Raw genomic sequence first — 14496 nt, 5'->3', positions numbered from 1 at the left:
AGGAGGACAAGAGAGTTTGGCAAACTGCCTTGGTTGCTGTTTGTTTACCAAGAAAAGTATATTAGCAGCAAGCCTGGTCACCTAAAAGCAGGACTCTGCAGGTCTAACTCCCAGTTCAAGGGCCAGATTCAGGGTCAGAAGAGTCTTGTGAGTCTCTCATCGTTGCCTTGACTTGACTTAAGCCTTCCTCTGCACAAAAACTGTACATGGCTTTAACTCAACCATTACCTTTCTGGCAGCTCAGTTGCCTCTAGGTTGCAGGCCCCAGTCCCTGCTGTCTCCCAGATAGGTGGGCGAATAAGTCGTTTAAAATGATTAGGCCAGACAGCACCTCCTCCAAAAGATGGTGCTGTATTTTATTAATAACAGGCTCTACAGCTTTATACTGTAATTGCTGCCTCTGAGCCAGCAGCAGTGAAGGAAGGCAATGCTGCTCTCTGCGCTGGGCATGTTCCTGCCTTTCCCTGGTAGGCCTTGAGTACTTTGTACCTGCGGCAGTGGGCTCCAAACAGAAAAAGCATTTCTTCTAAGAAGAAATTTGTTGGCCTTGAGTATGAGGGCTTTCCAGTCACTGAGCTAATACTCTCTGAGGGTAAAGGGAAAGCAGGACAGCATCTTGACAGTGCTTCTGGATGGCAAGGTCAAAGCCTTTTGACACAATTTTTAATATGCAGGTGGTGCATCTTGCAAAGCAGCATCTTACAAAACTTTTCTTGAAGTGCAGGAAGGAAAAAAGCAGAAACGTGGCTCCTTGGAAATGCCGAATAAACAGAAAACCAAAAAGCAGCAACAGGGCAACCTCAACAGAGGCGGCTATTTGCATTGAGGAAGCTTTTTCTGGGGGTTTCCCTCTACTTCTGGTCAGAAGATAGTTTAAGTGAGGCACAACTTCATGTATTGAATTTGGAATGAGTAATACAGGGAGACTGCGTGCCCCGGGGGAGGCCGTCAGAAACTCATGTATTAACATTTACTTTGAAAAGAGTTTGCACAAAGGCAACTCATAGTTTGTTAGCTGAGGATGATAACATCGCTGATAATGCCATGGACAGGCTACCAACTGAGCTATAAACACTGAGACAGAAATTCAGGGTGTTTTTTTAAAGGTATCAGCTGTGAATTCCCAACCTCAGGGTGACTCATTTAGACCAGATGCGGCATTTCAAGGAATCGTTTCTAGTGAAGTGACTAAAGAGTTGGAGGAGGCCCAAGTGCAATGCATTCATAGGCATCCCATGGGTCAGATGAAAGAAGCTGTTTCTTAAGGGGGCCCCAGGCCAGATGGTATTTGCAGATGATGCAGAGACAAAGGCCAAAGGAGGTGGAGTTGTCCAAATGGAGGGAAGCCTCATCCAGGAAAGCAGGAGCTGCAGAGATGTCAGCACACAATGACCGGAGCAACACGTGTCAAGGGCTGTCCAGGCACCTGCTGCTCTCTGCGGAAATCAACAGCCAAAAAGGGTTGTGATTTGGTGAAAACATGATCCATGAAAAATACTTGGGAGCTGAAGGGGAAGAAAACGTACTGCCAGAATAACATTGGGAGCTACTAATGACCAGCTGATGCAGACACCAGAAGAAATTCTTCTCCCATCAAATTTGGTGTGTGTGAAAACTCAGTGGATTATGTTGTGTGATCAGTATTTCTATTGCTGTTGTACTGAGAGTCGCCTTCACCTAGGGACCCTGGAGGGGTTCTGGGCTACTGAAGCGAGTAAACATGCTCTGGAGCAGAACTGAACCCCTCCACAGAAAGCTGGCAGGAAGATACATGGCTCCAGGGATTTCTCTGGGCTTCAGGTGCTTCTAGAATGAGTATGGAGTGACAAAGATTAATTGCTCCTTGTGATAGCTCTAAACTAGGTCATTGTGCAATAATACGCCTAAGTGAACCTGTTGGAGTATTTGAAACTACAGCTGTGCTGTCAGGTTTTCTCCTTGTCAGGATGCTGCCTCACGTGGCGTCCAAAGTTGAGCTTGAAGTAAGAACAAAAAATGTGATTGATGTTACCAGACCCTAAGGACAACAGTCAAACGTTTCACAGCATGTCACAGCAAAGAAGTGTGAAACATCACACTTTGTCTAGAAATTAGGGAAACATTCACAGAAGACAAAGAATAGAAGCTAATGCTCTGATACAACTCATTTTCCTTAAATTTGCAAGGATTTCAGCAATGCAACTGGGTGTAGTATCAGGTGACATATGACAATGTGCCCTTACATCTTTTTTTTTTCTTGTCACAGTGGGTAACTGTGAGGGATTACATTGGGTGGTGGAAAATGGCCTGACCGCATCTACATCATCTTGAACTTCCCACACTGCAACTATTAAAGAAAAAACCCCTCAACGACTTCCCCAATAACAGAGTTAAAGCTTTGCAATAACTATAAGAAATGAAATTCAAAATAGCAGCACAATTTCCTGCAGTCAAGAGCAGAATGTCTTATTGGTTTTGACTGGGAGTCTGGGTCATCCAATTACATTGACACTGACAAATTAAGACAGAGCACAAAGCACCGCAAGTTCCGCAGAGTACCTTTCGTATTCATGCACACACCAGAGATATTTCAGAGGATGAGAAATTATCTAGCTCAAGATTTGAAAACTGAAGACACCCAAGAAAACCCACTGGAGGAAGATCCAGCCCAGGCCAAAAGATCTCTGAAGCTTTTTTAGAAGATTAGTTAAGAAGATTTAACTCGCTGGGGATGTCATTGGCATCAGCACTGAAGCCTTCAGGAGACAAATTGCATGCTATGGCTGGGCCTGGGTGGCAGAACAAACATTTTTGTCTCACTGATAATCTGGAATGAAGAATGCACTCTATGTCCCAGACTTGAGCAGGCAGTCTCACGCTGGAGCCTGCGAGGACTGGTGGGCTTCCTGCAACTACAGAGATCACAGCAGTGATCAAACCACTAATGCTTTTAAATTCTTGCTAAACAACATAGGAAAAAGTTGCAGAGAGCACCTGGTGGTGATGCTGCCTGGTTGTCTTAGTGGGAGATTGCTGTGTTTGTATTATATTACACTTTTTGTGTTTGATGGGTGAGGAAAGGCAAATGGAAATTGGGCCAGAACTTTTACTCAGAGTGCTGCTCTAGGCCTTAGAATTCTACGTGTGAATGACAAAGCAACCTGGTGGAAGGCAGCTTTACGTAGATAAAACTATGCCTATCATAAAGTCTTCAATGCCAAGAGTATTCCTAAGATATTTGCTTTATTCCACATCTGATCTCAGCTGACTGAGAAGAGCAACAACAGGAGTTTCACAGTACCCCACCCAGACTCCTTTCAAGATCGGTCCTGTAAACTACAGGATCTGTGTGTGCAGGGATTATACTTTATGACTGTATAACTACATAGATTGTTTTAAAAAAAGCAAAAAGTTCAGACTGGAAATTGACACTGTTGTATAAATAAAAACCAGCCACCTGAAATAAGACCTTATCCATCACCACTTGTTCAGTGGAGGAAAGCAGCACATCTGGGCTCCAGTCCTGTAGCTGACTGGCTTGGGAACAGGGCTTGAGAGCACTGAGGAGCTACCGCTGCCTAGGAGGAAGGGAGTGCCTGGCATTAGTCACCAGAAACCAGGTCTGAATCAGTTCATGGAGTCCTGATTCAGCAAGTTAAGCATTGGTGTGAAACAGGAGATGGGTCCTTAGCACTCTGCACTGAAGCAGAAAACTGCTGGGAAAGCTGAGGGGATGCCAGCGACATGGCTCTGGAGATCCATCAGGACCTGGGACCAGGACAGGCCACCTGGGTCTCCATGGCCTTCGACCCAGGCATGGGACATTGGTGTGCTGGGGGGGAGGATATCCTGTCCCTGGGGAGGGCAGTGACCATAAAAGTTGTATGAGGTGGCCCTGGGAGCTCATGGCCACGTTCAGAGTTTGCTTTTCTCCATCTATTTTTGCTCACCCCGAGCAGAAGATACAAAGGCTTACACTCAGGCCTCCCGCGCCTGAGAACAACTGCCCACAATTACGCAAAGCAAATGTGTGCTTGGGGAATGCCACATCAGCAGTCCTCCTAGGGTGCACAGAGGATTAGTGCCAGCCCTGTATGATGTTTACATAAGTGGATTGCTTCCTAGCATGATTCACAGGGCTCTGCCCTGCTGGAGTAGCTAAAAGTTAATTCCTGTGCTTCTGTACCTGCTCCTGCTCTCTGCTTTCTACAGCAACTGCATCGGTAACAGTAACATTGCAGCAGGTGTTACAGTCCAATTTTAACACAGGTATTTTTAATTTAATTAAAAATTTAATTTAATTTAAATTTAATTTTTGTTTTTCCACATATTTTTTCTAACCATATTTTTTGAGCTTACAAACTTAGTTTTCAACTGCAAATCCTGCTTGCTTTATTTAGATGAAAACCAGAACACTAACATTTAGAAATACAAAGTTGCCAGCACTGTTTAAACACCCTCCTTTAAATACATAGGCTTGCAAAAACGAAACTGGTGCCCCTGTATTTTGAAGAGCTAAAAATGACACTGGTTTCAAAGATACAAAGCATGAAAAGAAATGTTAGACTACAAATAACTCAGTTTTCACTTGTGCTCTAGCAATTTGCACAGCTTTCTATATAGGTAGCCTCTAGGGTACCAACTTACATAGCAATGACCAAATGCAGTAACAAGTTTGAGAATTTCACAGAATGTCACTGTAGCACTAGGGTTTGGTGTTTTTTGTTTGGTTTTTTGGTTTGTTTGTTTGTTTGTTTTTAGGGACTGTAGTTTCAAAAATATGGTTTCTCATCTCTTTTCTTATAAATTTATAGGTTTTCTATTCAAAGCCTTGTTGTTCCCTCTTCCTGCCTTTCAGTGTACCCATTTTATATCTCAGTTTTCTGACATTAAACAGATCACAAGACTTACAAACCACAAAAGAATCTAACAAAGCTTCACTTACCAATACTTTTAAGTGTTTTGCCTTCCCTGTATTTTAGGAGGGATGTGCAGGTGAACCAGAAGGGATAGTAAATAACCATGTTTTGAGCGGGATCGAGAGCTTAATACCTGCAAGTTCTGGATGTGACCAGCCCTTGATGGGCTCAGACTCTTGCTTATGATACTGGATGATCTTTGCTTTCTATCATCTGACATGACTACTGCTACGCAACATTTTCATGCCGCTTTATTGTTAAAATGCAGGTTGTCGCAGCAAGTATGTGCTTTGGCAGCTAATTTATCTTGGTTTGTTCTTCTTGCAGATTTATTTGTTTGTTTCATTTTTAAGTGTGGTGTGGCTTTCTGGATACTTCCAACAGCAGCAGATGTTGCTTAAGGGAGAAGCTGGACTCCCCAGATCCATCTGTTGTTGTTGTTTGTCCAAATGGTTCTCTGGGGATGTTTCTGTTACTAGTGTTTCCATGAAAGCAAGCTGATGGCTGGCTGCACAATCCCCAGCCAGGAAGTCCCCTTGGCTGCTTTTCATCTAGTCCTTTTCTTCTGACATGTCCAGCTTTGGTGGCCTACAAGGAGTCAGGCCTCCTCCTGGAAGAGCTATTGAGTTCACTCAAGACACTCACGCAATCACGCTGTGTCAAAGTACAATGAGAAGCAGAGGAATGTTGGCAAGAGAAAATTGGGTATAAGCTGTGATTGAGACATTAACAGAACCATTGTTTATTACTCAATTTTCTATCACAGCAACCAAGATCAGAGGTCTTGTCTTTTATCCTCCTATGAAAACCTTATCTGGATCAAGTTGAGTCATAGTCAGTTTACAGATTTTCTGCAGGAGTCCCTCCTATGTGGGTTTTTCAAGAACTTGCAAATGTACTTTATTCAGCTCAGCCTTCTCTTCCCCATTCACCACCTGAATCATTTCTGTACAAGTAAGGCTGGATTTCGTTGCTTACTGTTTGTTTTGGAGCCACAAGAAATCCATTTGTTTTTGAAAAGCTTATTTTCATTTCAAAGTAGTTTTAAATATGTCATTTTAGAGCTGCTCTGGTTTTAATGTTTTTTTCTTTGGTTTCAATGTATTGTCATTTCTACATTTTACTTCAACAATCCAAAGGGATTATATATTATGAAATATGAAATTATATACTAAGAGTGGTGTTGTCACAAGAACAGTTTGCTTCCACTGTGCAATGACTGACAATTCACTCTGTATCTGTGTACGACTGCTGCAGAAGCCATTGTGAGAGCTGACTACTGCAACTAACCAAAAGTGTCTGTGCAGAGTGGTGCACACAGTTACTTGATGCCTGAGCTAGCTGGATGTAAGCCAGACTGGTCTGGATATCAGGTAACTGCATTAACCAAAAGCTCAGAGCTGTGTTAAGTCCTGCAGAGAGAGCAGTTATGGTAAATGCAAGCAGAGTGTCACACTGCTGCGGTTTCAGTTTTCGTATCAGAGCTGGCCTGCATCCTGGTAGCTCAAAGTGTAAGAGTAGGCAAGCAATTCTCCAAACCCATCCATGCAGACATAATCCCTGAGGTATATATAAGGTCTTTTGATATTCCAGAGAGGACATCAGTTCCCAAATGCTCTGTCTTCTCTGGGTTCTCAATTCTCCACCCTGTTCCTTCTGTTAGATGAAATTCCACGTCCGTCCTGATGCATGCCCAGATGTCTATACCTCAGTTCAGATGGGCAAGGCTGACAAATCTTGCCTTGCTGATGGGAGAGCATCACCTAGAAGAAGAACAGCTGGTTCTTATTAAACACAAACTTCTTCAAGAAAATCGACTACTTATTCAAGAGTCTCAGCTCTGGCTTCCTTGGCCCTCCAACCTACTGCAGCTCCTCTTCCAAGGCAGCGCTTCATCTTTTGAATCTTTTTGTACTCTGGTGTATAACAAAAGACAGGGATGTCTCACACTCAATCATATCTCAGCTTATGCAGACTGGGATTTGATAGACACTAGATACAATTTCGCAAGACAGTAAGACATGCTAGCCCAATAAGGATAAGCCAGCATTGGGAAGCCAATTCCTGAAGCACCAGCTACATCCCTTTTGCGGGACTGCTCAGCCCCATGCTGTTACTGAAGCCTCTTGCAGGAGCTGTGTTGCTCCTCTCCCACTCAGCTGGTGCCACTTCTCTTTTTTTCTGCCCTGACAGATCTGGTATCTCCTCTGAAGGGTGAAAGGGAGGAGACAACACTCACGAGGTCTGTACCTCAGGTCTGCAGACCCCACTCTTTCCCCCAGAGCCTACAGCACAAAAAGGACAGCACAGCACATTTCAAAAGAAGGTGGGGAGGTCACAAATAAACATGGAAGCTGAGGGAATAGAGCCTTGAATGATCATACTAGCAGTCTATAGACCTTGGGGCTAACTCTTACCCATAAATATCTCTGTATTGCTTGTTGGGAGCCTTTACTTCCCAGTGTGAGAGATGAGATAATAAGCACTTGGAGACATTTTAAAGTGATGTCAATGAGTCCACAGCAATAAAATACCAAAGAATGTCTTTCCAAACCTACAAAGCTGCACCATGAGAGTCTACCCTAGCTTTTGGTCTCATCTTTTTTTTTTTTCTATTTTAACATGCAGAACTGAAAGAGATGCTTACCCACAGCAGCAAAAGGGAAGTTGGACAACAGTGAAGAGCCATCATTTATACAATCCAACCCAGAAAGAGAAATGAAAGAGACAGCAGAAGACCAAAAAAGAAGAAGTGCACACCCAAGAGCCTGTACCCAGAATGCCAGTACTAATGATAATATAGGCTACCTGAAAGGACAGGAAAATCCAGACATCCACCTACTCATTCTTCATATCATGTAGCACATAACTCGGTTAAGATGGAGAAAATATCTAGCACTGTCCGAAGGGCAAAAAGAAGCTAATTATCAAACTATTCACGCTCCTGCAGAAGAGAGATTCTAAAAAGATGGAGAAGACACACCACAAGCACATAAAGCAGGAAGAAGCAGATGGAGCTGCTTTCAAACTTTAAGGCATTTAATCAAATTCTACCAACAGAATTTCATCCTGCCTCATCCTGCAAGTTGATCTCCATGCACAGATGTCTCTGACTTCGGTCTCCTTTGAGGATCAGGGGCCCAGGCAGCAACTGGAATCCATAGCGCCTGATGTGTGCCCTTTTTGCATGCTTCATCTATTGCTCTGTTCAGCTTGTGAATTGAAATCAACAGCACCTCATATAAATGCCCTCTTATGCCATAGCGATATCTGGGTTCCATGTGCATTGGCAGGTAATCTGGGACTGAATAAACTCTGGCCAAGAATTTCAGATGGAGGTGTCTGTGGCTGGGCTTCTGGATCTGCATGAAGACAACTGGATAAATGATCAAGTGTGCTGATCATTTTCAAATTGCCATGAAAATCACTCACACTTCACTAGTCTGAGTATTAGCTAACATCTTTTCACCCAGGCATGGATACCCTTTGGCACTGGCACATCATTGCAATGTTGTTGGATGTACTCATCAGAAAAGATATACATAGCTGAGTATATCAGCATTTTGGTAGAACCCCATTTAACTGAAAGAACAGATTTAAAATGAAGTTTCAACACTCAGAAAAGCTTTAGGAACTTAAGAATGTAGTCTGTGTATCTTTGGGCTGAACAGGGTATTTGGCTGGTCAGCAGTCTGTTCAGGCCCATTCATTTTGTATTTCTTCCTCTCTTCTCTGTCTTTCTAATGCATCAGTGGATTGTTTCTGCAGTCAAGGGTGGTTTTGCACTAGATGCCTGCTCTTCCAGCAGAAAAATGAACATACAGAATTTACAACACAATTAGCAGCTACCTAGCATGATTCTGTGTGTACCACACTATGATACCACATTGGCAGTCTTGGTTTTCTACCAGACTATCATTGAGAGGAGTCCTGGGTTATAAAGTTCCAGTGTTGCTGAATCATTGTGGAGTACAGCGGGAATAAATATCACACACCTTGCTGTCACACAAAAGTACCTGTCAACTACACCAGAAATTGTGCCAAGTTGCCAATGCCAAATATTGAGGAGGCAGTACTACTGTGCTGGCAGCAAAAGGGGGCTGTATTGCTGCACCCGAGGGGAATGAATCTGGGAAGTCTGCAGCATGCTAGCAAGGCATCTAACAAACACATGGTCGATCAGGAGCAGCTCCCTTCACTGACAGTATTCTTATGCACAGAGCTAACCCGGTGTTGATGTCTTCTGCTATGTTGGACTTTGCAGTGGGATTGAGCCCTTTGTGCTGTATCTCCCAAGTTCTTTATGTCCCAGTGCATAGCACCGCATGGGATAGGGCATGAGGACACTGATAATGCATTAGGTCAAGTAACAGTGGTTTGTTGCTCAGCATGGAGAGCTCATGTCACTATACTACAGCCACACAACACTCATTTCTAGCTAGCTTCCTCTGGGTGCCTTCACCTTTTATATGTCAAACCTATATGCCAGATGCAACTAATTAGGTCATCCCAGATCAGACCAGACCACTCTGGTGCCAGGATCACAGTAGGAGAGAGGGGCTATGAAATGGCAATTGCATGGCACTGATGTAGCAGTAGGTAAACATGAAATGATGGTCAAATGAAGTGATGGTCAAATGAATGAGGCTAATGCTTACTGCATGCAACTTTCCAGGTATGTACCCACAGCAACAATTCACATCGTAGTTTACAATAGTGATACTACAGCTAGCACTATTGCCAGCAAAATACTCCATCATTTCTTTTATTAGAGGAAACCAGTAAACCAAAATCACACAGAGTGTCATGGTTTTTATCATGGCAAAGTTGAAAGCAGGCTCTCATTAGGCAAGTGTGTATCATAAATGACAAGCCCGATCAGAAGGTGATCATTCCTTTCTCTGAGAAAGCAGCTTCTGGATCATTACATTTAGTTCATAAAATGTAAAATTCTTAAAGAAATGAAGGATATTTTTTCTCAATGGGTTAACAAAAATTATATGACATGTCTTGGATTTTAATTTAGGTGTATGATCATACGTGTGATTAAGTGAACAGAAAACAGAAGTAAAACAAGTAATAAAAAAGCAAATTTACCACCGTTTATCTAGAAAATAAAGTAATTAAGCAAAACATAACAAGGGTTCACTGAAAATAAGTCTTGTAGACAATCTTGAATATTAAACCCCCAATATATCATATCTACTCTGTTTTCTTCATGCACAAGTTTCACAATGCCATAAATAAAATATTGGAAACCAAGCCCTCCAATGACTTGAAGCTGGCACGGACAATGAAGCATGGGGGAGAGCCCTGAGCCACTTGTCTTTGCTGCAGAGTTGCCTTCAGCACACAGGTCCAGCCGAGTACCAGAGCTGCAAAGTATCAGCAAGTAAAAGACACACCACAGATTCACAGGGTGGTAAACCCAGTTTTAGGGTGCTCAAAAATGTAGCCGAGTGATGCAAAGCGCTGAAGTGACGCAAACTCATTTTGGCAGCTCAAGCTTATTGAAACATTTCTGAAAGGACAACTTTTCCCTAGCAGACTCAGTGCTGGTACGTGCATCGTTTCTGTGCAATCCATCATAATGTCGAGGCAAATGAGGCAATTTAAGGAACAGCAGCAAGAATTATCTGGGAGAGTGGTTTTATAGAGAAAGGTTAAAAGAGCTTAATACATCTAGTTTTGTTAAAGCAGAGGTAGATGGAGGCATGTCTCCAGCCAGCAAATGCTTAAGTAATGCAAACCTTAAGGATGGGGAGGAAATACTTGGGCTTATACATATGGGAAAAAGTAGGAGTAAATGAAAAGAGGGTGGGGAAAGGCTGAATATCAGAAAATTTTGTTGGCAGTGAAGAGCAGTGCTTGTGCAAATTTTTCAGAGGAAGTGGTGGGAATTCTTTTAGTTATTTTAAAAAGAATTTGAAAAATACTAATAAACAAGCTAGCAGAAGTAAGTCTGTACTAGCAGAAAAGTTGATTGGATGATCCAACAGCCTCCTCTCTCCCCATTTCTTTCTTTGCTTGGTTTATTTTCAACCAATTCACAATGTACAAAATTTGGTAAAAGCAAAGGTGAAGAGAAAGTAACCTGGGGCATATTCACAACAGAAATCTCAATGCCAATTTAAGAGACTGTATTTCCCACTGTGAGTTCCTGTCCTCCCAGCAGAACCTGAGAAAGAGACCCCACAAACTTATCTCATTTATTCAAGTGAAACATCACCTGGATTTGATCCATGTCCTGCGGAAGAGGTAACCCCCTGCAGGTGAGACAACGTGATTCAAACATTTGATTATTGCTTTTGGAGTCTGTCAGGCAGATAACATCTAATAAGTACGAGCAGTTGAAGAGGTTACAGCTTGTAACTGCTCTGCCACTCTCCCAGAAGTTTCTGCCTCCATAGCAAAGGTGGCAGGACAGAAACTGCACATCTGTATCTCAGCAGTTCTGGTTCCTTGTCCAGAAAAGGAGTATAAACTACCCACAAATGTAACTTCCATGACAGTTGGATGCTGACACTTGGATGTGCTTAGGAGGAATACTTCAAAGTACCATAGCTCAGTAAACGTTGCAGTCTTTAAGTACACACCTTTCCACTGATGGTAGGTAAGACTGAAGGTAGACCGACCATACCCCTTCTGGTGTTAAATTTACTCTGTTTTAGGAATCATGCTAACAAAGCAGACAATGGCTGCAGAATTCAGAGTATGGCTCCCCATTTCAAAGTCTTTCTGATGTCTTCTCCAGTAGAACAAGGCATTTCTTCATCTGATGAGTCAGTCAGCTGTTGAACTTAAGTGCCTAAGTATTCATGCAACTTCCATTTATCAACACAAGTACATTTTCATAAGAACTATATTCTATGTCTTGTCATAGTTTATTATAAGAAGTGGGTTTTCTAATATAGGAATTGTTTTTTTAAAAACTGTTCAATAGGCTCAAGCAATACTGCCATATCCAAATGTTAATATTTATATGCACCGCATGCATAAACCAAGCATCTTGAAGAGCCTCAAACATGTATGAAATAATACAAACCAGACTAATTCAGAAATAAATTAACAGAACGCTTCTTGCTTTATCATTTACAGACATTGAACCATATTGTATTGTTTTTCCTGCACAGAAAACAGTGGGAGTTCTGGACAAAGATGAAAGGGAGAATATGTACTGTGAGCTATTTGTTTTCTACACATCTAATAATATCTTTTTTAAAAAGACATTCTGTGTATAGAACAATTAAAAATCGCCCATATTTTAATGCTGTAAGGTTTAAGATTCATGCATACCATGATGGTAGGACTCACAGTTGTTCTCTCATTTATATCATTGCCTTTTTTTTTAATAGCACAGTTGGCATTTCCATTTTTACTCCCAGGCAGATTTTGCCATCCTTACATCTTAGTTTCATTAGAGTTCCCATTCATTTTAGTGGGTAGGATGCTCTACAGCATGAATTAGAGCGAGAAAGTCTGGCTGCTCAGTTGTGCAACACTGGATTTGAAATGCAACAAATAGAAAATAGCCGAATTCTTTTTCCAGAAAAGTAATGCGTGTGCAGCAGAAGCCTAGTTAAGAAGGTAAAATCAAGATCATACAGGGTCCACTGTAATAAAGAAGCAGCACTAACTGCTGTTTGTCTTTCTGAGTTCTTTACTTAGATTTGATTATGCTCTTTGATGTACATACCTATCCCCCACAGAAGTCAACATGTGGGCTTCTGCTCACAGCCATGACCGGCCTTTATATTTACTGTGGTTTGTGTGGTTCTGAGAACTGTGAACAGAGACTCATGCTCCTAAGTAAGTCACTGATTCATGTATGTCCTTTTTCAATGCAGTGGTCAAAAGATTATGCAAGTGTGAAAGATTAGTAATTATACAGAAGCCTCTAACTTGACTCTTCGCACATCTTCTGGAAATGATTACTGTTGCTGGGGAAGGCTTTGACTCAATGTTTCCAACTTTCCATTTCTCCCTTGAAAATAAACCTAGTTGATGCTGTGGCCATAGTTCAAGAAAACAACAGTATCCAGAATTTCAAGGCATCTTTGGGGTGTTCTGACAATAAAGCACAGTGTATGTTATGATTGTGTAAGAGCCATAATAAATGTTACTATTTTTAGGCTGTGTATTAGTCGGCCCTTTAGAGACTCTGGATCTATTACGCTATCCAAATCTCTTATACTGTTGTGACAGTTGAAGTTCAATCATGCATTCAAGCACTTCAAACCCAACGTAACATGTTGATCACGTAGTGAAACGGATGATTAAGGAACAGAGAGCATGGGTGCATACAGCTTTTTACTCTAAAAAGCTAAGCCAGTTCCATCACTGAGCAGAAAGTGTTTGTACTACAGACTTTTCCCTCTGCTGCTTTATCCAAGATGACTTTGGCAGTTATCAGTCCTGATCTTGGACAGCCAATACCCTGAGCAAGTGACGGCCACGGTTCACATCTCTTACCGGCAGCCTCACCACACTGCACGCCTGGTTCCACAGCTCTTTTCAGCATTGCCGAAACGCACCCATTTGCTGGGGCAACATCGCATCCACTTGACAGATACCAACCTACTTGCAACAAGATGCCTGCTCCCCCATTGCAAATTTGCTTCACGTGTTTCACCAAGGCCCCATGGCCAACCGTGACGCTGAAACAGATGGTGACAGTTCTATGTCTTTCCTCGCCAACTGCAGACGCGTGGTATCACGCCCTTGCTGTAGCACAGGGCCTCACGCCACCCCTCAGGCGTGCAATATCTCATTTTATTGCTGGCGAGGGTGTGTGCGGACAGGCCTGGCCCGGCAGCGGCGAGGGCGTGGGGGGGGGCGGATTCCTTCACTGGGAGGCCTACCGACATCCCTGCTCCACGACATCCCGGGCCTCCAGCAGCGCGGCCGTGGGCCGGGAAGCTAAAGCCCAGGAAAAGGACACAAACACCGGAGAGAAACGTCCCCGCCGAGGGGCGACTGCCCCCCGGAAGGGGGACGGGGGGGACGGGGCCGCCGCCGCCCCGCCAGCGAGTCCGCAGGGCGTCGCGCGCAGGCCGCCCCGCCCACCAGAGGGAAGGACCGCCCACCGGAGCGTCAGGCCAGCCCCCGCGCGCCGTCACCTTCCCGCCACCATCTTGAATGTGGGCAGGAGAAGCGCCGATGCCCTCCGTAGGGAAACAATAACGGCGACACCTCAGCCCTTCAAAAGGCAGGGAGAGTACTAAAGAGGCGGGACGACCCCACGGCGAACAGTCAGCACGTGCAGAAGACCTAAAGCCATATTTAAAAAAAAATAAAAAATAAAACAAACCGAACACAACCCCCTTCCTAAACTCTCTGCCCCAGACAGGAGAAAGGGGGCGGCTTGCCCGCACTTAAAATGGCACCTGCTTCCGCCCTCGCCTGGTAACCCCGCCCCCTAGGGCGGGGCGGCCGCAGGTACGCGCCTCCGTGTACGTGTGCGCGCGCTCCCGTGGAATGTCCCCGCGGGCGCGCGCGGCGCTGGCCAAGCCCCCCCGCGGCCACCGCCTCCTCCTCCCTCCCTCCCTCGCCCGCCCGCCCGTGACACACGCGTCAGGAGACGCAGCGCGCTGCGGGG

The sequence above is a fragment of the Haliaeetus leucocephalus genome, unplaced genomic scaffold (genome assembly GCF_000737465.1).
Source record: "Haliaeetus leucocephalus isolate CR32 unplaced genomic scaffold, Haliaeetus_leucocephalus-4.0 Scaffold495, whole genome shotgun sequence".
Taxonomy (NCBI): Eukaryota; Metazoa; Chordata; class Aves; order Accipitriformes; family Accipitridae; genus Haliaeetus; species Haliaeetus leucocephalus.
The sequence above is the reverse complement of the archived record's forward strand: the minus strand, read 5'-3'. Positions refer to the sequence as shown.